We start from the raw sequence: 25846 nt of genomic DNA on the forward strand, positions 1-25846 counted from the left end.
TCTTATGGAGAATAAACTGCACTATGCAGTCAGCCACCAGTCTGCCACAAAATGAGTTGCTCAGTAAGCCAAGAAAAAGCCAGTATTTAGAGGTACATTCTGCTCAGATATCAGAACATCAAACCCATGATATCAGCTCCAGATACTTCAAATTTACTCGTCCTTTATTCTTTGCACTTCTGTCCAGCAGTTTCACTTGTGGATATTTTAGTACTAAAAGTACCACTCATATTGGTCCAGGAAAAAAAAAACAACGAAAAAAAAACAGAGCATTTTTTATTTAAAGTTTATGGTATTCTGATAGTCTCCATGACCTGGCTGTCATGTCTTGCTCACTGATGTTTGATATTATGGTCAGTATTTGTTAGGAATCTTCTCCCTCAGCTATTGACCTTTATTGAAATATAATAAAACCCCATTATAGCCTGCATTCAGATTTTTTAAAAAAGTCAACACCCCAAAATCCTGCACCACAAAATTAGTTTTGTACCTGGGAAGTAAAATACCCACCCAAAGCCAGAGTGTCTCATCAACTCCAAGCACATCTCCCTATTATTTTGTAAGGCCTGGGAAGAGAAAAAAGCCCCTTTTCTTGACCTCTTACACAAGAGTACTCTAACAGTAGTGTGTGTTTAGGCTGTGTTGGACTGGAATTTTTGCCATCTCACTTGCTGAAGTGTCTCTATTTTGTATAGTAATTAATTACCCCTCTGCAGGCAGGTTAGACCCCATCCACTATACCACAGTTCAAGACATCTTCAACCCCTCACCAACTTCTTCACAGAAACTTACTGTTGCTTTAGATTAATGTCTGGATACTTTTTAAAACTTAAAACATGTCTTGTAGTGCTTAGTATTTCAGAAAATTTACACTAAGCAATTTAGTGCTGGAAGCAGGGAAAAAATTCCACGTAAAAAATTAAATTTTCTTTTTTGGATTCTCATTTCAGGTATTTTAGTTCCCGCTGTAATACTTTTCCCAGTTTTTAAAAGTCATCTTCTTCTCAAGTGTACCGCTTCTGCTATATTGCAACAGTGCACAAACAGGTACAGTCGTTACAGATGATAACATTACATTTTGCCTTGTTTATGCCAAGCCCTGCATTCTCATTCCAGCACATAAAAGTGCAGGGTCCTCTGAAATGTGTGTTATACAATCGTAACAGCAAGCTTCCTGAAGCAAGTACACTGCCAATGGGGAATTCAAAACGCAGAACTTTGTACTTCATTTAAAGGTGATAAAATCCTAAATAGGTATCTAAAACCATCCTTCATTATTAAAGTCTTCAGCTGTTCTAGTGATACAGCCCTTGCAATCAAAAGCTTTATGCACTCCTAACTTCTTTATTAGACTGTCCTATCACCTGGTGTCTTAATGTTTCCAAGTTTCTGATTGTTTTTTTACTTTCTCTCATTTCTAACAGGAAATAATAAAATTTGAACATTTATCTTATGTGCTAGTGCTCTCTGATTTTAATAATATTTTTTCAATATCTCACAATATGCATTAGAAAACTAAACTTTAATTAAAAACTTAAGAGAAAAATATTTTTGAAAGAAAGTTTTTGCTCTATTCAGGGCATAAGGGAAAAGCACATAATGTGAACTCAGAAAAGCAATAGCTTCCATTATTCCCTGTTCCCATAAGTAATAATAGTACTTGTTCTGAAACGAGGTGGCTTTCTCTTTGCCCGCTTATTTTTCCGTTCTCATGATGATTACAGGGCACTCAACTTTGGTGTTTATTTTTAACTCTACTTTTTGTCCGTTTATGTCTCACATCACAAGCTCATCTCCTGCAGAAGCCCACTTTGAGAGCGCGGTTAAGAGACAGAGAGTCCTCCCACCTTCCTATGCTGCCATTGTCATTGGCACTTCCACAGCGTTTATGAAATTTCCCGGTAAACTATGAAAGCAGGCTGGAGTTCTGCAAAATGGTTGCTTTTCTTAAAAGGCCCCTTTGTGCTGGCATCCTTGTCTTTGTGTTGCAAATGTTTTTATGTTAACAGCAAAAATGTGCTCCCTTTCCATTTGTGGGTGCTGACATTTTGTCTCTGGGTCTCACAGTGCATTTCAAACTACATAAGCCTTGTTTTTTGCTATATGACTTGGCTCAAACAAATTTGATCATCAACAGAATTATAGGAACTTGGCTGCTAGCTGGGATAATTTATATCTATTGAGAGTTACAAGTGGATTGGATTCAATAGACTTGCCTACAGCGTAACAATTAACAGCCTCCTTTACCAGACATATTATTTTGGAGGGTATTTATTGGAAAGGAAAGAAAATTAGATTGTCCAGAAAACACTTTGTTCTGAAATCAAAATTTTACACGAGCATGGTAGCTGAATTTTAGTAAATTCATTTAATAATTTACATTTCTCTTCCTACTGGACTATACTGTATAAATCTGATGGTTCTGATATAAATCTTGCAGCACATGGGTTTGTTGGAAAATTCCTGCCTAAACACTGCCTTCCACCTTTGACCCATGTTTCTTCTACTACACTAAAATTCCAAGACCTCCAGTTCCTTAATGTCTAAATGATATCTTAGTTTATGTTATACACAGGAATATTGAGAAGAAGCTGGTCTCTACTTCCAAGCTTGCTTACATAGCACCTGTCACCGTTTAATATATTTAAGTAAAAAGCATCATCTTCCACTAATGAAAAAGGTCCATCTCAACAACTATATTCACTTTCTCAATTTACTTTGAAAAACTAAAATTTCCACTGTCTAAATTCCACGTTAGAAAGTCTTGCTATTACAGTTTTTTGGGTTTTTTTTTATTTTACATGAGCCTAAAAAATACCCAATATGTCTTACTGAACCTTATTAATGTAGATAAAATAACATTCTAGTATTATGTTTTGGAGCTGTTCCTGTACCTGACCATCTTAGCTCTACCTGGCATATTCTTGATTCTAAATTCTAACAGCAAAACATTAACATTATAAAAAATACTGCTTAATGTTTCTCCTGAAAAGAAAAAAGCATCAGGCGATAGATCCCAGAAATATGTAATTTTTGTCTTCAATTTGCAATAATTTTTAATTTACCTTTCCATGAAAAGCCTTTGTCAAACACTAAGTGTAATTTTGCTCACACTCAAAAAAATCAGAGCACAATAACATGACAGCTTCTATTACCATTTACCTATGTATAAAATTCCACTGCCCCTGGAATCAGTAAATAAATGAGATTTAAGAATGAGATTTCTCTAAAGATGCCACTGAAAGCACAATAGGATGGGTATAGATGACCTTTAAATATGTAACTGAATTTATTTTACATAGCACATAACTCATCACAGAATGAATTCGATACTCCCCTTCCCAAATAATTTCTGGTTTTAGAAGTCAATGTTTAAACATTGCATTTATTTTCACAAGATTTACTACTTGTCTTCTTGCATGCTGCATTACTAAGCAACGAAATATCTGAAGTCAGCTTCTATTTCTTTCACCATCTGACTTAGAAATAATTGTCAAAGTGCCCAAACAGTCTATTTTACAAGTATTCAAAGCTATCAGAGTAATTGTTAATGGAGAGAGGATAACAGGATAATTTTAATGCAAAGTATTGAATCCTAACTGACATTCCATTTCAGGAAACTTCCAAAACACCAAGTGGCAGGGGTCTTTAACTTGTTATTAACTTAATTTAATTTTTTACAGAATACATAAAAGTCCATAAAATTAAGTATATACCCTCTGCTAAGATATGCAAAACCATCACATCTGAAATATGCTTGTAAAGAACATAGTGTATTATATTTAATTTTATGTTCTTGCCAATGGCTCAAAATATTGAAATAATCAATTCACATTACAATCAAGAAATTTCAGTTTACCAACTAGTCTTAAAATTGGAGAAAAACAGAAGATGCACTGCCAATTAACTGGGACAAAGAAGATTTTTCCTAGTTAGCAAGTGAAAATTAGAAATTGCAAAATATAGAATCATAGACTCATTTCGTTAGGAAAGACCTTTTAGATGTTAAGTCTTACTGTTAACCCAGCACTGCCATCTCCCCCACCATCTTCCTTAGTGCCAAGTCTATACGTCTTTTAGATACTTCCAGGGATGATTACCATTCCTGGAGCAGCCTGTTTCAATGCTTTCACCCTTCCAGTGAGGAACTTTTTTCTAATATCCAACCTAAACCTCTCCTGATACAACTTGAGGCCACTTCCTCTTGTCCTGCCACTCATTACCTTGGAGAAGCTGCTGGCCCCCATCTGGCTAGAGACTCCTTTCAGGCAATTGTAGAGAGTGATAAGGCGCCTCCTGAGCCTCCTTTTTTCCAGTCTGAACAACCCCTGATCCCTCAGCCACTCCCTATAAGATTTTTTCTCATAAGATGTGTCAGAGACACATTGCAGAGCAAAGATTCAATTTTCTTCGACAGCTGAAGAACTTAAAAGCTTTCTTGATATCAGGTGCAGTAGATTTCAAATATTTCCTAATGCAGCAGTCTCATATTTTTACTGCCACCACAGATGCATTACTACATTTTATAAAATTTCAATAATCAAAAGTTGTCATTTCCACATGACATTTTGTTGAGTTGAGTAAAATGAGCTGAGTTTTGTGCAGGTTTAAATATATAAATCAGAAAGGAAAAAGAAACAGGAATTATTCTTTTTCATCAGTATTAACAATTTAGTGCACAAATGTAAATTCCTGATTAACAAAATATTAAGTAGTAACCAAAGATAAATCTGTTTCAAATTTTAAAAACTCATTTAAAAGAAAGGAAAGGTGTTGATAAAACAGATACAGTTTAATTTAGTATTCAATAATGTACAAAACGAAAAGATTTCTTCTTTATATCAGACAGGAAAACATTTACTGTGAAAAAATTTGGATCAATAAACTGACTTACAACTTTTAAAAAAGTAGAAAAGTAAGAATTTTACATAGTAGAAAACTATGTATATTTATAAATTATTATTTAATCCTTATGCTTTAACATAAATGCTCATTGTCAAACCATGTCATTCCCCAACACTGGCTGAACAGATTTCTTTACTAAGACAAAATTTGTTTACAAAGCAATCACAGCAAAGTGAGATCTGTTAAGTGCAAATTGCATTTCAGTCCTCTTCATGAAGAAGCAATATTACTGGAGATGCAGGAATCCAAAGAAATATTGATTGAGAAATTATTAATCCCGTTGTGAAAAGGAAATAAATATATTTCCATATTTGTTATTAGTTAAGAACATTATTGTTTCTGTATAAAGCAAGATTACAGCGGTTCCATCAGACAAGGGGAAATTTGTGGTGTTAGTATGAATACAATGCCTTATTTACTTAGAAAAATATTTATTTGTCTAGGAAAGCACAAATGCACTGGCATTAATTCTTATATAAGAACTACGAAAGAATTTTTAATATCATTAGGCATACAGTGTCATTAGCAAATTTATAACAATTTAAGTAGCATTACATTCCTCTTTCACAAAGGGTTGCTGTTTTCACTGATAAACTCCTAAACCACTAAGAGCAACAGCAGTGAAAAGGAGGCAGCATTACAAAAAAGTATAATGGAGGGTGTTCTACTTTATTTATTTATTTATTTATTAAGAAATTATATACTCAAGAAATGTGTTGAGTTACCAGAAGGGATTAATAAGAAATATTTGAACCAGAAATAGCAAGTCATATTAAAGATGAAGTTCTTTCTTTTTTTTGCAGTGTAACTAATTGTTGCCTGGGAATGCTCTTTAACCAGGCAAAAAATAGCAGACTATTTCCTATATTTTATTCTACTATTTGCACAAGCACTTGCATGTTTTCTTTGAGACAGAAAGAGAAGCAATGCATGGCTGCTCTCATTTCCTGAGATAATTCTTTTTCCAAAATCTCCCTGTGAGAAAGAGAAAAGTCCATTCAGCCTGCAGATTGCAAGGCTTTGTAATCTGTGGTATTAAACACCATTCAGAAATCCTAAGAGTAGCAGCTTGAAAAACTGATTTTCAAACTGAGACAAGAAAATAATCCCCTGTACTTGAAGAACACAGTCTGAAACTTTTCGAATTCTGAATAAGAGAGTAATTTCTTCTATCACTGGTATGACAAAACTATGCCTCTTCACTGAAACTATTCTCTTCTTATTTTTTGAGTTTGAGGTTAACTTGGGCCACACCTTCAAGGCTTTTTTGTCTTCTCCTCATCTCTTCTACCCAAGAAAACTTGGAATACACAGAAAGAAAACAAACTATTATGAAGTTACATGACCCCAGGATCTGGGCTTTAAGGAAATCAGCAGAATTTGACACTAATGATACAGGACAATCACAGGAAACTGTGACAGGCAGTCACTCAGCTCAAACCTCTTTGAGGGACTTCAGCACAAACAACTTTGCTTCTCTGGAACTTCTCTTTTTTCAAGATTGACTCTAGCAAGAACTAAAAGTCATGCCTAAAACTGGCAAATTCTATTTATTCTACCTGGAGGTAAAAAAAACAAACCAAAGAATCCAAACAAAATCAAACTGATAATCCCACTTAGATTACCCTGACTGTTTTGGAAACACTGTTTAGCTACTAACCAGAAAATAATCAGAACTATACTCATAGCATCTATGAGAAAATGTGCAGAATCAGTTCAGATCAACTTGATTATTTACTAATAAGGAATAAATTTTCCAGTTCGAATATATTGATATTGTAGTAGTGACACACTGAGCAGAGACTACCCAGCCACTCACTGCCACCTATAGAAAATGAAAGTATTCTATAATGTATCATAGGATTAAAAATACCTGCTAGTTTTTGGAGGAGCTCAAAGTTGGTTCATGTATTGATGATACCCAAAAATACCTCAAAAACACTGATAGGTCTTTCAATCTCTAAATCTAAATTTTATTACAACACAGACCAGAACATATTGCTTTTAAACATATAACCTGAAAATGAAATAAAAAATAAGAGCTTTATAAGGAATCTCCCATCCTATCTAGTGAAATTCTGCAGTGATTTAGTGATCTGTTTTTTTACATCCTGCTTTCCCTCCAGTGCAGCTCTCCCATGATGGACAACTGGCTATGGATCTACCACACATACTTTCTGTGTTCAGATTGCAAGCCCTCCTTCCACTGTTTCTCACATCCTGTCTTTTACTCCCTACCTACTTTCCTCTCATTCTTTTATTGTTTCCCACCTTTATTCTTGTTCAGGTATTGTTTTCCAACTGTGCTTGCACAGCAATAGTGACTATTCAAGAAGACATAAGAAGATAACCCTCTACCCTGCTGCTCAATTGCATCTAAACTTCAATAACAAAATAAATTTGTAAGCTTAAACAAATGAAACAAATTTTCCTTCAGTCACATATTTCCATCTTTATAAATTTATAGAAACATATTTTCTTCAGGCTGTGAACTTAACAGAAGATACAAACTCCACCTTGTAGCTACCAGGAAATGCAGTGCAGTCTATAATTTCAGGTTGTATCACAGAAGTATATCAGCACAAATTTCCAAACCCACCAGCAACTTCCTCAACCATCCAGCCATCAAGAGCATTTTGCAGAGTAGTGAGTCAGACTGAAGAACCATGACAGTTTCAAATGTGTATTTTCTCTCAAGATGTGTAATACAAAACTGACAAAAAATCCCAAATCAAAATATATTCTTCAAAGCTTCTGAGCCACAACACTTCCATAACTGTGCCTTCTTTCTTCACTGTCTGCCTCGCTAAAAGAGTTGAAAGCGTCATCATTCCTTGTCGAGTCTGGCATCATATCTTAATTTCTTACAGATGTCCAATTATGTGTGAAGATACTAAATGAGGCAAATTCCAAACCTCCTTTTTTGGTGTCTCTCAATAAAGTAACAGGTGACATTCCTCAAACCACACATGAACACCTCCCCTGAGCAAGTGATCTTTAACTCTTTCAAGATGGAGTAGTGAGAAACACGTAGCTCATTCTGAAGGACAGGCCTAAAATGCTCTGAATTGAGTACACCTGAGAAAGCTTACTGATGCACCTTAAACATCTATCATGTGCTCTTCAGACCCATTCACACTGCGGACAACAACACTTTGGACAAGTCTTTCCCCCCAAGACTCAACTCCAGCCCCGTCAGACTATTCTGGTTGGACTAGAATTATGAAGAATTATGGCCAGCTCCAGACAGCTGCTGGGCTGGTCCAGAGCACAGGGGCATGTTCCTGGAGGACCATAAGTACTGGCTTATGTAAAGTCACGGTAAAAAGACTGCTGCCAGCAGATTTCTAGGCCATACCTAAGCACAAGGGATTTGAATCACCCTCACTTTACAGACAACAAAATAAAAGAACTAAGAGGATGAACAGTTTGTCCAATGGAGCAGTACAAATGTGGTTTTCTGCTTCCTAGTCCAGTAGGTAGATATCCCTGCTAGGCTACACAGAAGGACTTAATAGGACTGGAAAAGGCACAATTAATAACTGGGTAGACAGAAAGCACTATTTACAAGCATGTCAGAGGCCCCGAGTTAAACATTGCTTGTGTTTGTTTTTGTAAAGCAGTATTAATCCCACTGTTGAGGAAAACTGAAGGATTTTAAAAAAGAGGAATTTAAACTGGGGGGAAGTGAAGGAGAAAAGGCTTGCCACTCTTAATGAAATAAAAAGATGTCAGTGCAAATAGACATCATTTATTAGAAACCTCCTATTTGCCCTCTACTGATGAATGCAACCGGAAGGGGGGAAAAAATAAAAAGAAATCCTTGTCAACAGTTTCCAAACAATTTCAAATCAAACAATTTGCTTCTAAAATTATGTTTTGGTTAATTCATGTTAACTACTGGATATGAATTGTTCAGAATACATAATTTCCCAGGCGAATTGCCTCCTCTGAAAAGTCACAAATTTTTTCAATGGCAGTTTTTGCAAACCATAAATAGCTCTAAGACTTTTCTAGAAGTCCTGAGACATTTCATAGGATGGCTTGGATTAGAAAGGAATTTAAAGATCATATAGTTCCAATTCCACTCCCATAATTAGGGGACACCTTCTACTACACCAGGGTGCTCAAAACCCCATCCAGCCTGGCCTTGAACAGTGCCAGGGATGGGCCACCCACAATTTTTGTGGGCAACCAAAATTTAAAGCTGAGTAAATTGGAAATTTGTATGCAAATTACTTTACGTATTGTTGGGACAACAGCAAAAATCTAAAATGTTGAAGTTCTCAAAATCTCCTAAATACCAAACATTACTAAATGCTTCTGGTTTATATCACAGAACTGTCTATACTATAGGCATAATAAAAGACAAATTTTAGTAACAAGAGCTACAGTTAAGATAATCAGAATATTTTGGATTATAGAAATGCAAGGGGGACAACCCCAGGAAAATGGTAGGAAATTTTAGATTTCAAAATATATTTATTGCACCCTAAAATACTCCTTGTTCTTAAGAAATCTGACTGTGAGAGAAGAATCCTGTTTTCTCCTCAGCTCTGCTGCCACTGCAGAGCAAGGGAAGGCTCCCAAAGGTTCAGGCTCCCAGCTCCACCAGGCAGCCTGCTGTCTGTCCAGGCACTGGAAACTGGGAGGCTGTCAAGAGGAATATAGCTTTGTTTTGGGATCTACAGTTATATTGTGGGTCTCAGCTCTCCTCAGACCTGCTGTGCAGCATTTCAGTAAGTGGAAAAAGACTACTTCTAGAGCAGACCCCATGACTAGAGTCATTAGGACTTCTACATCTGATGCAGTGCTCCTTGGCTCCTGTCACAGCTCGTGGACCCATCTATTTCAGGGTGTCATGAATAACTTCCTAGAAATAAATATTTTTAATTAATTGCATGTCAGTCAAAATATGAACCTACAAGTTACCCAAGTTTTGCTGTCTCCATAGCAAGAATTTCATTCAATTAGGTGAACCTAATCCCAAGGGTCTAGAGTAGATCCATGGCCACCTATTCAATGGTTGGAAAACATACTTTGTTTTTCCTGGAACTTCAGCAGAGTCAAGATATCCTAGAAGAACACTCAGATTCAGTGATTCAACGAATAATCAATGATGTAACAGATGATTGCAAAGAAACTTGTCGGAGAAAGGTTGTGAGTCATCTAAATCCAGCCAATATAGAAATACTTTGAAATATCATCCTTAAGGTGGAACTTTTCCAAACGGAACTTAACAGGAAATTATTTCCTAGCAGGAAGAGCAGGAAAAGGTGCTAAACAATTGTTTCTCTCTAAATAAATTAAAATGACGACCTTAAAGTCAGGATTCCACACAAATATGTGATAATGGTTAAGCCTTCCCTGAATGACACACCTGAAGGGCAACAGCCCCTCTGCCTTTGTAACACTCACCCACAGCATTCCAGAAGTTAGATTACTTCCCATCCTACTTGACACCTGTCTTATGCAGTCCCTTGAAGAAACAAGTTTGAGATCTTTCAACAGAAAAACACATACTGCATAAAGCAAACACATCTAGTATCCTCTCATCACATACAGGTAACAATAGTGAACATGTGCCACAAGTATTAAAATATTCAACTCGTGTCTAAAATCAGCATGTGGATGTGGGAAAATGCATAAAACCAACCTCAAGGAGGTTAAAGTTTATGTCTTTGTTTAACAGAAAAATGGTTCTAAGACATTGAAACAATTCTTTTTTGCTTTATCTGCCTAAAACTACCACTGCTCCACATCACCAAACCATCTCTGATAATGTCCTGGCATTTGTAATAAACATCAGTCACCTGTTATCTACGTCAATGTATTTTGAAAAAGCTTTCCAGACAGAACTAAGCAGAAAATAATGTTTCCATTGTAAAATACTCTTTTAGGATAAAGCCCATAATAAAGGTTTCGCAAAAAAAAAAAAAAAAAAAAAAAAAAAAGGGAAAAACATTTCCAGGGTTACTCACACAGGAACAACTATCAGGTTGGTAACCAATGCAGGCTGGGATTAAAGGCTTTTTATCTGAATCAATAGGAACTCAAGACTTGAAATGTCCATATGACAGAAAAGTGTTCAAGCTGCAGATCTGCTTTTTATGCCCAGGGGTTTAAAAAAAAATTCTCCAGCCTTCTGACTGTTTTCTAGCAGAAATTTTAACAAAGTTCTCCTGTTTTGATGGAAGCTTGGCATTTGGCTTAACCTGACAGAGCAGGAAAATGGTTTCAGGCAAAACCAAAATATCAGTCCAAACATCTCTACCAGAAGGCCAGAAAAAAAATGTGGCTCATTTGTCTAGGGAGAAGGATCTTGTGAGACAATTTCACTTTACTTGCTCACCATAAAATATCTGGTTAATTCTTTTCTCCTTTCCTTGATGATGATATAGAGCCCTAAAGAACTGCTCTATTTTTGTGGGTTTTTGAGTGTTTTGGGTTTTTTTGAAAAAAGCAATTATAGTTACAAGCACAAAAAACAAAGCAAAATGCAAAGCTAAACATAGTGCAACAGAAGGTCACTTGAAAAAGTCACAAAATAAATTACCCAGATCTCATATTCATTAGGGCAGAGTTTCATTACTGCTACAACAGCAGTAGACAATCTCAAAATTAGCACAAACATGTGTGCACATTCTACCCCCTCTAGCACAGGTGACTTACCACCGTCATCACTCCTTTGTCCCTATGTGAAAGCACAAACCCTTATTTGGCTGCAAAAAATAAAGGCTAGCTAAATGAAGCTAATGTCTTAAAACATACTCTTTTATCCCAGTTTGCTAAACCAAGGACCATACACATCTCTGCTTCCCTAGAATGATGACTGGAACTTTCTAACCTACACAGCTCCTGATATTAAACCTCACATGTTGCTGAACTTTCATAGCTGAAGTTTGGCAGGTTTGCTTACGTTTGAGAGTGCAGCTCCCCTAAGAATGCAAGTTAGAAGACCAATGCCATGTATCAAAACTTATCTGGATGTCAAACATGACTAATTTTAGTAAGCACTCAGTAAAATTTCCATCAACAAAATAATTTTATTTATATTTTAAACCAATTCTGATTCTTTATGAGGCAAATAATAGCTTGATCCTTGTTTGGGCTTGGAGATGGGGGAGGGTTGGTTTTTTTTAAACCTTCAATTCAATTAAAACTTTTAACTAAAACAGCATTTATTTCTAATAGGCCACAGCAGTTTAATGAATCCACATGAATATCTCCTTATATTCAAAGTGGACATGAACATAAAGGAAGATATTTTTTGAATAATATATGTACTACTTCTAGGACTACTTCTGATGGATTTGTTGTCTGGTCTCACAGTCTTGCTTGCTAGTTGCAGTGGTAAACTCAGAATGAGGAACAACTTCTGCAGCTTCATGTGCTAAAATTAAAAACTCAGTGTTGAAAGATTTATATATATAACTTCTGCACTTACAGATATTAGCAAAATGGAATCAAAATGTCTGAGTTTTGTTTACCAAAACCTGTACAAAAGTTGGTTGTGGTCATTAGCAGATTCCAAAATTGCAGTCCCAGACCAAACCAGTTATATTTTATTTTCCCTTTACAGACTTGAAATGAATTCCAAGCCTCTATATATATTCTGTTATAGTAATAGAAAGTTTTAAGAAAAATAAACTCAGTGAAATCTACTGGCAATACAGGGATAGGCCTGAAGTTCAGCCACAGACAGCTTGACTTCAACCCTACTGCACTGACTGAAATTACATTACCTCCTGTCAGGGAGCTGGTTGTCACAAAATAACTGTCACTCCCCTAGGTCACGTTTTAATGCATGAAACTGGAGGATCAGGGCAGATAGGAGGCATTACAGAACCAATGAAATAAAAGTTAAAGCCTGAATAATTCATATAACCACTTTGAACAGGTCTGGTATATCTGCCGTAGTTTTTTAGATGGAACAAGATGTGAATGGCGCATTTGCCAGAGTTTTCCCCCCATACCATCTCCCTCCTTGGGTAATCAGGTGTTTTACCAATATGGTAAGTCAGGATGTGTCTGTCAAAACAGGCTTTGACTGGAAATACTGTTCTGACAAAATAGAAAACACAGCATGCTTTGCAGTGAAAAACTCCACAAGCCTAAACGTCAGTTTGCTTTCTCAGATGACAGAACAGTCATTTTCTGAACAGCTTTGTTTAATAAGTTGTTGGTATTGTTACTACTCTGATTTCCAAGCTGAAGCTTTTCAGAAGCCAGAGCAGTTTCCAAAGCACTACATCCTTCTGTTTGGAGCTTCTTAGGGAGAAGACCCCAAAAGACTACCCCTCTATTTTTGGGTTTTGAGTAGTCTCAAGGTGTGGGCTTAAGTCATCACACCCTTGTAGTGGTCTAAGCTTTGTCACAGCATAGACAACAATAACTGTGGCCTTGTCTACACCACAGTGTCATGTTCTTCTATTCAAGAGTCCAAGTGGTCATGGAAACAACTTACCACCTTACCTATTTGTCACAGCAGACACATAAATACCCAGAGCATTAATACAAAATACCCAGAGTATTAATACCCAGGAACCTTAACATTTAATAGCATAACTCATCTGCATGTGTGCTGCATCTGCAGCTCCATCCTATTGCTAGGATAGTCAAAAGAAGTTCTTCCCTTTTCCTGTTTTTTTACTAATTTAATTTGAGGGCACATAGTTACCCAAGTGGCATATAAGCTCTAGGGTATTTGTTTCACTTCTCCCCTTGGAACAAGATGCGAGATCCAGCGCAGATTGATTTTACTTTAATGACTGAGCAACAGCCTCATGGCAAACCCTATTTCAGCCTTATCTCTGCAATAAAGAAGGGTGGCAACACAGTCCCTGGGATTCCAAATGGCAGGACTGTGCAACAACATGTTGGGATGGTTGGAAAACAATCCTGTTCTGTTTCAAAAGCATGTCTGCTGAAGCTTAGAGGCAAAGGTGGTAGCAAAGGGCTTTCAGAGCTATAGAAATTCATATTTCTTCTTCCTCTGCAGGAATGCAAATAGGAAAATTTCTATCTTGCTCTAAATACAGTCTGAATTACCCCAATTAAGAAAATCTATTCAATTTTTTCATCTTCCTCTAAACAGAAGCTTAGATACAAGTCTACATCAACATAAAAACTAGTGCAATTTAGAATCAGCTCACTGATGACCTGCCTTACAGTAGTTTATAAAACACAGATCCAATGCCTCCCTACAAAGAGAGAAGAATAAACATAACTACCCATACAATCAAAATGTAGAAAGCCCAACTGCATCCAGTGTACAAAAAGGCCAAGGTCCAATACATCATGAAAATATTCTCTCAAAGCTCAACAAAGGATACAAAAAATAATAATACTGGTATTTCAACAGTTTTCCACCAAAGATACTTTTCTGTTTCCATGGCAGTAGCCAGTAGAGTCCAAAACTGCATAGTTTTCATGTTACTTTAAAAAAAAGAAAAAGTAAAAAAAAAAAAAAAAAAAGAAAAAAACATTCTCAGAGATAAAAATTCAACCCAATAACCAAATAGAGGCACTCAGGACTCACAGAGCTGTCAACATACTAAAGCCACTGTGCAAGACATTGCTGATATTATGGCAGAAGTGAAGAAACATTTTTTCACTTCCTACACAGCTATGACATATCCCTAAAAAAGAACTCAGTATGCCACAATCTATTGGACTCAGGATGTGAGTTGTGCCATTAGTCCTGGTGTCACATCTGAACAGCCCTGGAAAATCAACAGCAAACACCTAAATTGTGCCTATGTAATAACACACACCTATCTGGAAACCAGTTGGAACAAACACCATTATGCATGTAAATATTGCACAATCAAAGACTAAACAAAGTAGAATAAAAATAAGTAGCAAGTAGTTAAAGACTGTTTCTACATCAGATCATGTTTGTTGTAGTTTGGGTCATCCTTAATACAGCTGATTGCAACAAAAATGCCTCAAAGTAAGCAAAATCTTTTTGCTGCTTCAGGCTCCAAATGTAGCTGCTTTCCCCACTACAACTAGGAAATAAAGTTCTGAAGTTTTCATAAAACTTATATTCTAAGTTCATGCAATTCAAAGAGAGTACTTCTAACAACTCCTGTTATGTCCTGGATGGATGGTAATACCAGGATAGAAATATTAAAAAACCCTAAAAAATACCTTGTCTTTACAAATCTGTTTAATCTAGAAGTACTAAGATCTCTAGCCAGGTTGCTCAGGTACATTTAACTTTCCCTTTCCATACCTTAATGAGATTGAAACTTCTGAAAATTTAGCCAAAATTTCCAGTGAATATTTTTGTAAAAACATCAGCAACAACTCGCCACCAGTTCATGCCCCACAACTACTTTTCTTCAAACCATGTACTACTTACACCTAAACACTCAGAAAAGAGTAGAAAACAGGCTGATCTTCCTTGCATCCCTCCCTATATTTGAAGCAAATGCAAACTGTGAAAACCAAAATAACAATACTGTGTGAAGTTGGCAACTAGCTGACAAAATTATACTTAAGAAACCCTAAGCATAAACAACTTTTAAGATGAGATTCACTATGGTCTCCACAGTTCTGCCACGGAGGCTGCTTAAACCATTTTAAGCTGTTTTTATTTAAGCTCTGGAAGTGGAGAGTTTTAGTTACTCAGATCCTAAATTGTTTACTGTTTATCCCTGACAAATTTTGAACACATCCTGCTCACTAATATCCATTGACCTAAAAACATACACCAGTAATTCAGCAGAACTGTTTGCTTATGGTGCCAGTCAATTTCAACCATTATGTCTGCAACATAAACCACTGGTAAACAGGATGATGATTGATTGATTGATTGAATTATACTGAATATGATAAGTGGCCCTGAGATGGTTATTGGCTTGATCCAACCATTTTGTCATCACAACAAAGAGATAGAAATGACTATTCATACCTTGGTTTTATTGCAACAAGATTATTCAGGCTTAACCTGCATTGATTTCTGTAACATTCAACTTTATGAACACCTGATGAGTCTATTTCTATCTTGTTAGAGAAAAACACTTTCAAAACAAAAACACTCTGAGAGTGCTGATAAACCTTTCTAAAATAGAGAGCCAGAGAGTATGGCTAATGGGAATGCTTTAGTTTCTCTTCCATCCTGTGGTTTGGATTCAATTATCTTCTCTCTACTTTGATAGTCACTGCTTCCAAAGAAAGATGGCTGCTTATTAATAGCATTCAGGGTTTCCAAAGTGTTAAAAAGCACATAAATCTGAGCCATCAACTCATTTTGATTGATTTACGTGCTTTTTTTTTTTTTTGCTCATTTTACACAGAACTTGTAACAGATTATTTTTTATACAGAGCAGCACAAATTAATTTTGCAAAGATTCCCCAAATCATGTGCATTACATCAAAAGATCTGGTTTTAGGGCAGCAGCATCACAACCTTAAAGTTGTTTAGTACATATAAGCAACTTAGACAACAGAATTTAATGAATTAATTTACATATACCAAAGTGCTAAAATTCTGTAGTTCTCAGTTGTACATAAATTGCAAATTTGGAGACATCTGACTTGAGAGCTGAAATTAAAAACTTTTATTTCTTTTTCCTTAAATATTTCCTCAAAAAGTCATTACTGAAACTGGAAGCCAGTTTCTCATTTGTCTAGCAAAAGTCTGTGGATACATGAACTAGAATGACAGATATTTCTACTTTGTCAGAAAACTAAAATATAACTGGAAACACTAATGAAGTTGGATTTATCAATCTATTGCCTTGAAGAGTTCAGCCATACACTAATCTCTGCACAAAAAAGAAAACAAACAAAAACCCCAACAAACCTGTTCTCAGAATTCAGAATGTTATTTTAACCAAACCCAAACTATGTTAATTAGGAAGTTAAGACTATAGTCTTGATTTTTTATTTTTTGTGAAAGATGTGTAAGTAATATGTGCACCACTCTCTGCTTGGAGTTTGTGATAAACAGAAAACTTGATTATCCAAAGTAAAAATAAAAGAAAGTAAATACAAAGCAAAATTCAAAGAATAAAAGTGTTTAGATGAAAAAACTATTGCTTGGTAGTAAGAACTGATTATGATGATGATGATGTATATTTTTCACTATCAAAAATTTTCTTATGAGTACCTTAGGAGGAACAAAAAAATTTTCAAATCCTTAAAACATACACAAGCTAAGTTCAATAACACTTGCTAGAAGCAAAAAAAGTTGGCTTTTCTTCAGATTACCTATATCAGCAGAGATCAGTCTCAATTTTTCAGCCCCAGGAATAGTTTTCAATTCAAAAATTCTGAAGTATCCTGTGCTATTTTAGAATTATTCCTACTTCTTGGCACAGTCATAATCCCAGATAGTTTATAAGATGATGAAAAGGAATTACTAGTGGCAGGAATTAAACATTAATTTATTGTGTGTCCTAACACAACCATACTTAGGTCTTCATCTTGTAGTCGTGCCTCTACTTGCCTGATGGCAAGTGTGCTTAGTCCTCAGGACTGATGCCAGAAGTGTACTTCCATGTACAAGCCTGGCCAGACCTCCAACAAGGCAAAACTTGCTCTGGACACAAGGGGAAACTTGATAAATTTTGCTGCTGCAAAGCCCTTCCTACCATGCAAGTTTCTTTCTAATGCCATAGGAAGAGATTCAATAGTTCATGGAATCTTATTTTTGTTGGCTTTAATAATACAGTTTAAATGCTGTTTGGAACAAAATTTTTGTTGGCTTTAATAATACTGTTTAAAATGCTGTTTGGAACAAAATTTTACACATTTCATGTGTATTTGCTTTGATTACATAGAAGGAACTGTTCTGATTACACAGCGAGAAAAGTGAAAGAAGAAAATAGAGCAATGAAGTTTAAGAGTTCATTTATTTAGTAGTTGCTGGTATACAGATTACAGAGGCAAATTTTTCAACTCATCAGAATTTCATATGAAGAGATACAAATCACTAATTAAGGTAGAGGAATCCAAGTCTCAGCTATACATAAACTAGATAGATGAAAATGAGAGGAGCATCTGCTCAAGCTGGAATGCTCACAATGCATAAAGCAGTGAGTGCGTGAACAACTAAACACTCTGTAAATGTTGAAAGATTTTGGAACAGTTACTATAATCCATGAACTACAGAGGTACAAGAAGGAGTGGCTGGAAAAAGTTCTTATTTCACCACATTTCTGAACATACTTATTTGTTATAAGATTGTCCCTCAAAACAAAGAAGAAATAATCAAGGATTAAAACAAAAACAAATGTAAACACTTATTTACTTTATATTCTAGTAAGAAGGCTGTTCTTTATGAATTACCAATAAGCTTCACACACCATTCTTATCACAGAAGTTAAGTCTGCTGTTGTATGAAAAACTCTGCTGCAAATTTGGAAAGAAATCATAAGAACCTTCACTTGTTTCATTGTAGAAATGCTCTTTTTCAAAAAGAGCATTTTCATGATCTAAGAATTACATATATGCAATGATTTTACATAAGTAGGTACATATAAGCCATAAATTTAATCTGAAGTAAATAGTTACTTTTCACAGAAAATCCTCTTCCACACTACAGAAAATACTAAAATAAAAGCATAGTAAATTTACTAAAAACAATATCCCAGCCGCTGCTCTAGTTTTAAATGGTGAATAAGGAAGTCTGTCTGTCTGTCTGTCTGTCTGTCTGTCTCTCTCTCTCTCTCTCTCTCTCTATGACTCAGGGAGTGCAAATGTTCATCAAAATCAAAGAAGAAACACCTATAACACATTATTGCATTAAGGGAGACCATGGTTCCAGCTCCTACCCCATGGCTCATAATTCCAGAAAGAATCTTTACTGCAAATAAACCCGCTGACCTTTTCTTAAGCCTGACATATGTGCTATGTACTGAGTGATTTTGAAATTCAGTAATAAAAATGCCTTGAGGCTTGAAAACTCCCTTTTCATTAGGAAATGAAATTCCACTCATATTCACCTGCAAAAAGAACCATTAAATGCAGATTAATTTAAAACTATTTTCCTTCCTTCCTTCCTTCCTTCCTTCCTTCCTTCCTTCCTTCCTTCCTTCCTTCCTTCCTTCCTTCCTTCCGCCACTTCCTTCCTTCCGCCACTTCCTTCCTTCCGCCACTTCCTTCCTTCCGCCACTTCCTTCCTCCACTTCCTTCCGCCACTTCCTTCCTTCCTTCCGCCACTTCCGCCTGCCACTTGCTTCCTTCCTTCCGCCACTTCCGCCACTTCCGCCACTTCCGCCACTTCCTTCTGCCACTTCCTTCCGCCACTTCCTTCCGCCACTTCCTTCCTTCCGCCACTTCCTTCCTTCCTTCTCTGTTTTTCTAAAAAAAACCACTTTAAACAATCTAACACCCAAACTATATGCTTTCTCGGGTCAGGCTTCACAGTACCAAAGGAGGAGCAGCTACATTTAGTAACTTGTATATGTCTTGGGATTTGCAAAAGAAAGTAGAAAAGGCATGTTTTGCCATTGAATATTAGAGTAAATGATGCTGGGGGTTTTTTTTATACTTTTAAAATTAACTTCTCCAGAGAGAACAGGTTGTGTCATTGTGTTTCATAAAGCTCAATTCTTCTTATGTGAAGCAAAACATTTGATTAATTTTTTTTTTTTTTAATGCTGAGTTTAGTAATTTCTTTTTGCTGATTACTGCCAATCAGCTGTCCAGTCTTGGTTCAATTTACAGTAGTTTTATAGCACAGTAACTCCAATGCCTTTCAAAATTTCTACATCTGGGTAAGGGATTAGAATCAAGATCACAGATGTAATTAAATTGTTTAATTTAGTTACATCCTAGGGATTATACTTTGTATCCCTGAAAAAGAATATTCTTCACATTCCTATTTCAGTCACCTGTCTCCAGCTTAATTTAAGAGAATCTGACTGAACATCCAATGTCATGCTTATTAGCTTCTACCCACCACTTTACAAAATGGCAACCATAATAATTGGGAATCCTGAAAACCTTGTAGAAACAAGGTTTCTGTAATTTTTTTCAACACAGTCCATCTATCTAAATTTCATATGAAGCTTTTGCCATTTAGTCTTTCCAATCTTACGCTAACTTTCCTTTGAATTAGAAAAATTCTTCATTTTTTTGGTTATGTATTTATCTACGGAAATATAAATTTAGGAAAAATTAGGTAACTATTGCTGAAAACATCTATAGTTTATAACATAGAATCAGAACTTGGTAGTCCTGGACTCTTCTCCTGCCCATCTCTAACTTAATGCAAATATACATTCCTAAATCCTGGCATCAAAAGCAGCTAGGTTCTTCCTTGGCATATGTTCCTTAATGTTCAGTTCCACAGGAAAATAAATTGGAATATCTACACTGGACCTCAGCAGGTTATCTTATTTATACAACTGAAATGACAAACTAAACCCCTAAAGTCCAGAAATGTTGCTGTCTACACTAGAATGAAAGAATGTTGCTGATTTTTGACCATAATAGAAGAAATTTAAAGTTCTACTAATTTTCTCATCCTTTTCTACCATGCAATGGGAATCTTTTTTCTATTTTTACACTGTTCAGAGTATGGCAGAGCTTAATATCTGAGATGATGATGATGATGATGATGATGATGATGATGATAATAATAATAATAATAATAATAATAATAATAATAATAATAATAATAATAATAAAAAAAACTCCTGAAAACAAAAGTGTGACAGCTTCAAAGGGTTTCAGTAAAAGCTGATGGCACAGTAAGAGTACATGCCAGGAGTACATCTTCCCTTCTATCACTAACTCCAGTATTTGTATAAGGCAGAAAGGAGCTTACATATGACCAAGTAAGACAGACCTCTCTTTACTCACTATGAAAGATGGGGATCCACAGTAGTGTATCTTCAAAACTATGCTTAGAGTCTAAATCAAAAGACTTCAACAGAAAAATGTTCTGTAATGAACTTTTTGAGTGTTATCTTTACATTGAAATTAATTACTTCTGTCTGTAAGCTGCTGACTTGAAAATTCAAAACAAATTTTAAGTTCCAGATTTTGTTTGATTGAAATCAGAGCCTGAAACAACAAAAAATTACATCTGTTAATAGACTATATATTATTTAAAGATAGGATTCTGTCTTTAAATACAGTGTAGAAACCTGACCTCACCTCTAACATTTCTATTGGTACATCACCATGAATCAGAAACCACCTGTACTGCAATCTCCCTTATTATATTTAATAATCAGATAATATAGTTCTACAATACATTCAATAGATTACAATAAGGCATATACTTTACAGAACTATATGTGGACTGAAACTGCCAGATCACTCAAGCTTGAAAAGTTCATTTTCTAATGAAGAGTTAAATTGCCAATTACTAAGTGAAGACATTCAAAAGTAGTGTTAGTATATGAAAGATATTCTGAAATGACACTGCTACAGCACTATCTGTACATTAAATGCCCACTATTCTATCACCCCTGTTTGAAATATTTCTAAAAAGCAATAGACCCTAAAATTATGTTACCATTTTCAAGCTTTTTTTTCCCATTTGTTCTCAAAGCCAACTCATTCATCACATTTAGACCTACTAGTACCAGCTTAGAATAAAAATTTCATCCCAGGCATTACTGTATTTCTTTTAAAACCTTCTGTTAGCAAGCAAGGGTTTATGTTAAATACTGAATGCATGGGAAAGAAAGCTTGAGACTGAGTCTACAAAGTCATGCTTTCAAAAATATATTTTTAAGTATGCTTAGAATATATTACATGAAATGTAGCATATTTACACAGTTTCAGTTTGTGATTATCATGCAGTCCTTTGAACAGGTAAATGAAGGAAAAAATGAGTGATTTCTTAAATAGACTGTTAAGACTGTCTTTATACTTCCAAAAGGGTTGTGGGTTAATCAATTTCATTTGAAGAAAAGTAATGGAAAAGTAATGGAAAATAAGCAACATCAGTTCAATACCCTGAGAAACAGACAACCTTGCACCTCGACAATGCAAGACCTGTGGACTTTAGTGAACTGCCAAGAAGAATTAATTCTGAGGACAGTCTCATAGGAAAGCACAGACACATGTCTTGGTCTGCTGAAACTTTGAGCAAGGCAGATCATGCAGTGCTGGAGCTTACTGGTGGGAGCTGATGTGCTTTAAGCTTTGGGAAACAAGTCCTGTACAAGCACAGATCTCCATTTCAGTTCCACTTCATTCCACAAGTAGGAGAACTAGAAACTACTTTGGCCACTATTTATATTGGGAATTATCTTATATCTGAGATTATGGGCCACTCCCACATCTGCCAAAAAACGTTAGCTGATCTACTGATGAGTTTTCCAAAAATGCTCTCTTTGGAGAATTAAATTACCTTTGTAGATGCAGTAAAATCTAATCAGTGCATTTTCTGAACACGTTCCTTATGTCTCTCTTTCTTATAAATATTAATGCAAAATATCAGGGGTCAAGCCATCCCAAGATTCTATACTCTATGCATAAATTTAGAAGTCTTAATGTGGTATTAGCACACAGAAACAGTAAACATCACATGTGGTTTTTAATACATTTAAATGTTGAGTATTTTTCAGTAGAATACTCCCAAGGGACCTAATTAAGCAAATGAAGATTTTTCAGATTAGCATAGCAGCTAGATATATAGATGAAAATACAGGCTAAGAAGTTTGAATTTGCACCAGTGACAGGCATATGTTTTAATCTCTGTGCTTTGTAGATGCAAGAGGGGAAGTGACATTTATTTTCTTCTTTTCATTGGGTAGCCCCAGGTTAGATAAGGTTATTTCACATGAAAACAAAATATCTGTCAATCCTCCCACGTGTGATTATATTAACATAAATTAAATATTAAACTATTATAACTAAACAACCTGCAATGCAAAAAAGGATGATTCAAAATTGATTGATGTCTGGCATCAAATAGGCAAGATCTTGGCTTCATGGGTATTTGGAAATTAATGACAGTGATTTGTTTATCAGATGACAGGTAGAACAAAATACAAATTAAATAAATTTGAAATATCATAATGCTAAACAATATGAATCAAAGATGTCCAGTAAATGAAAATGGTTTCATCTACTCAGTAGATTAGCAGAGAAGTCTTCCACAGAAATCACTTTGGCAGTTTAATTAATTTATCAAAGTCTTAGAAAGGCTGTTTAAACTACTGTGGCATCTATCATTGAAATAAATATTTAAGTAAATACAAATATTACTCTTTATTCTGAGTGAGCTCCTGGATGTATCTTTAATGCTACCATTTCTAAATGTTAGTCTCCCCAAGCACACTTCTGCTGATATTTTAGTATGCCCCTAAAGGAAGGACCATGAACAGAGAATTTGTCACAATGACAGAAAAAAAATTCATCAGGGTATACAAATGATTGAAGCATTTTATGCATTTGTAATAACTTCATTTTTTTCTAAAATAAATCCCACTGAACAAAAAACAGTACTAACAGGCATTCTTAAAGAAGAATTTTAAAATCAAGAATATTTTTTAAAGTTTGCTGACATGTTTGTATGTGTGCATATATTGCGCATATCTACGTAATTCACATTAGTACATATATGTACGAGGTTAAATGTGTATTTTTAATTTAAAAAGCAGCATCACTAGTTTTTGCTGCCTGACTGTTTCAAAGATGGGAAGACAGTTACTTTTCATATGTAAGTACAAAGCATAACACATTTTTATTCCAAGAAAAGCAGTCTTGCTTTTACTGCTCTACATTAAAAAAAAAAAAATCTGCATATAATTCTACTCTTCCATTGAATTGGATGAGAATGCTACAGATGGTTTGTCACATCTCGATTAGCTCAGTTTTCACAATGCTCTTGTGACACTCTGTATCATTTACACAAGGTTTATTTGTCAAAACCCCATAGCACCTTTCTGACAACAGATGTTTTGAAATTTGTCCTATTTTGCTTGGCAAAGACTTATTTTAATGAATTTGACAGTATGATTTCAGTGATGAATTCACTGGTCATTTAACTCAGTTTAGAAAACCTAAAGGCAGACCCTGATAAATGCTCATTTTGTAACTCTTATAATGTTTTTTAAAGCAATTGCCCTTATAAAATGTGGTTTGTTTGGGTTTTTTCACAAATGATTATTCACTCAAAACTATCCTGCATAAGATGTTTAAGTAATGACTTTGGCTTCATTGCTTCTTCAGTTTGTCTCTTAAATAGAATACAACTTTGAATCCACAGGTATTCCATGTATCACTTTGTGCATCAGGAACAGAGACAGTACAAGCTATGATAGTACTTTTTTCAGCAGGAATTCTTACAGAAGAGCAGTAATTCTGAGACATTAATGTAAACCAATGGATCAATATCCCCATGTCTCATCATGAAGAAAGATAAACTCAGGGGTCTGATACTGCAGATTTTACCAGTGAACAGCCCGTGTTTTGATTGTTCTCGCTGAAATGTTCTGTGTCAGTGGTATAGGTTAACAGTGGAGTTATGTTCTAATTCAGTTCTCTTTTTCAAGAATGTGACAAAGTGCCTTATGAAAAATAAATGGATGGAAAAGGATGAATTCAAAAGTCTCTTAGAAGTCCCTTCTCACCTAAAAAAATGTTTGGCATCTCAGTGTTGCAAGGCAGTCCTCTCCTCCTCAAATGGTAACACTGTCAAATACAGAGTTTTCCCCCAAAAAAGACTGCACAGGTGGTCAAACACAATTGCTGTTAGCAATCTCTAAACTTATTTTCCTGAAGAGTATCACTTATAAAAATCCACCATCATAAACCAGATACTCTAGTCTTTTAAAGCACACATAGACCTCTCTGGAAAAAAGCCACCATAGATTTTGCCACTGACATTTTCCTGCTCATCTTTGCTGTATCCCTGTACTATCTAAAAATGGCAAGATTTGGCTTGCATTAGGAGTTACAACAAATAATTTTACGGCAAGAAAGCCATGTAAAAATAAAATTGTGGGGACTTTGTTGATTTATGTTTTTTCAAATGTGAGCCATGGAAAAGAAGGAGGAAGCATCAATCAAGAGAGTTCCCTTATTGTGCTTAAAATGATCTCCCGATCCAACCTAAAGCAGAGCTGTAGTATACATACCAAACTATAACACATGGTGGCATTCTGTATAATGCAACAGAGGGTGGTTTGTACTTTATCACTGACTGGTAGGTATTAGCCATGTTTCAAGTGATACTTAACATTTCCACTCTTCACAATATAATAATTTTGTTATAAAACTACTTGTTTCCTTAGGTCATATAGTAAGTCCATTACCCTTTCTGAATGCTGTTGAATGCCACAAAATTTTTAAAAAATTAGAGAAGTCACTGCAACACCATTTTAGTCCTTTTATTTCTAGGGTTCTAATACAAAGTACTGGATAGAATGTAATCAGCAAGGTACCAGTTTTCTCCATTGACTCCTGGGCATCTACCCTGAAGAAGAGCTGCCTGCAAAACCTGCTGGTCTGCACGGCAAGGCCCTGGCTGGGAACGGGCAACAGGCACCTGGGTACCCGTAGGAATGCCAAGAAGCTTTCCCACCGACGCCGGATGTGCCTCACCTCTCACTGCGCTGACTGGAAAGTCACCGAGCAGTGGGGAGGGACCCCTTCACTACAGCCAGGCTGCACCTGCCAAAAGCATATTGGTGGCTCGGGGAAGGGGCTGGCGACCGACGGCCCCCGGACACCGGACACCCAGATCTCTGTGCGCTCTTTGTCCTTCAGAGAGAAACACAAGCGAGACGGGGAGGTGCGGGGCGGCGGGCACGGCTCCCCGAGGGGCTCGCTGCCCTCAGCACACCTGTCGTGACTCACACCGGAGCCCCGGAGCCGACAGCCGGGAAGCAAGGCTGGCTCCGGGGGTCCCGACGGAAGGTGCGCAGGCTGCAGCCCGCGGAGCCTTCACCCGCTGCCGGGGAGCCGGGAGCCGCCGGCGGGCAGGACCCGGGGCGGCGCCCGGCCCGGGAAGTTTCTC

The 25846-nt window shown here is 36.1% G+C and overlaps 1 protein-coding gene across 2 annotated transcripts in view; it reads right to left on the reverse strand.

The window, feature by feature from the left end:
* The window catches only part of FGF14 (fibroblast growth factor 14), a 373226-nt gene that overhangs the window by 93060 nt on the left and 254320 nt on the right, over positions 1-25846 (reverse strand). The window lies entirely within an intron of this gene.

Source organism: Haemorhous mexicanus, chromosome 2 (assembly GCF_027477595.1).
Source record: "Haemorhous mexicanus isolate bHaeMex1 chromosome 2, bHaeMex1.pri, whole genome shotgun sequence".
Classification (NCBI taxonomy): Eukaryota; Metazoa; Chordata; class Aves; order Passeriformes; family Fringillidae; genus Haemorhous; species Haemorhous mexicanus.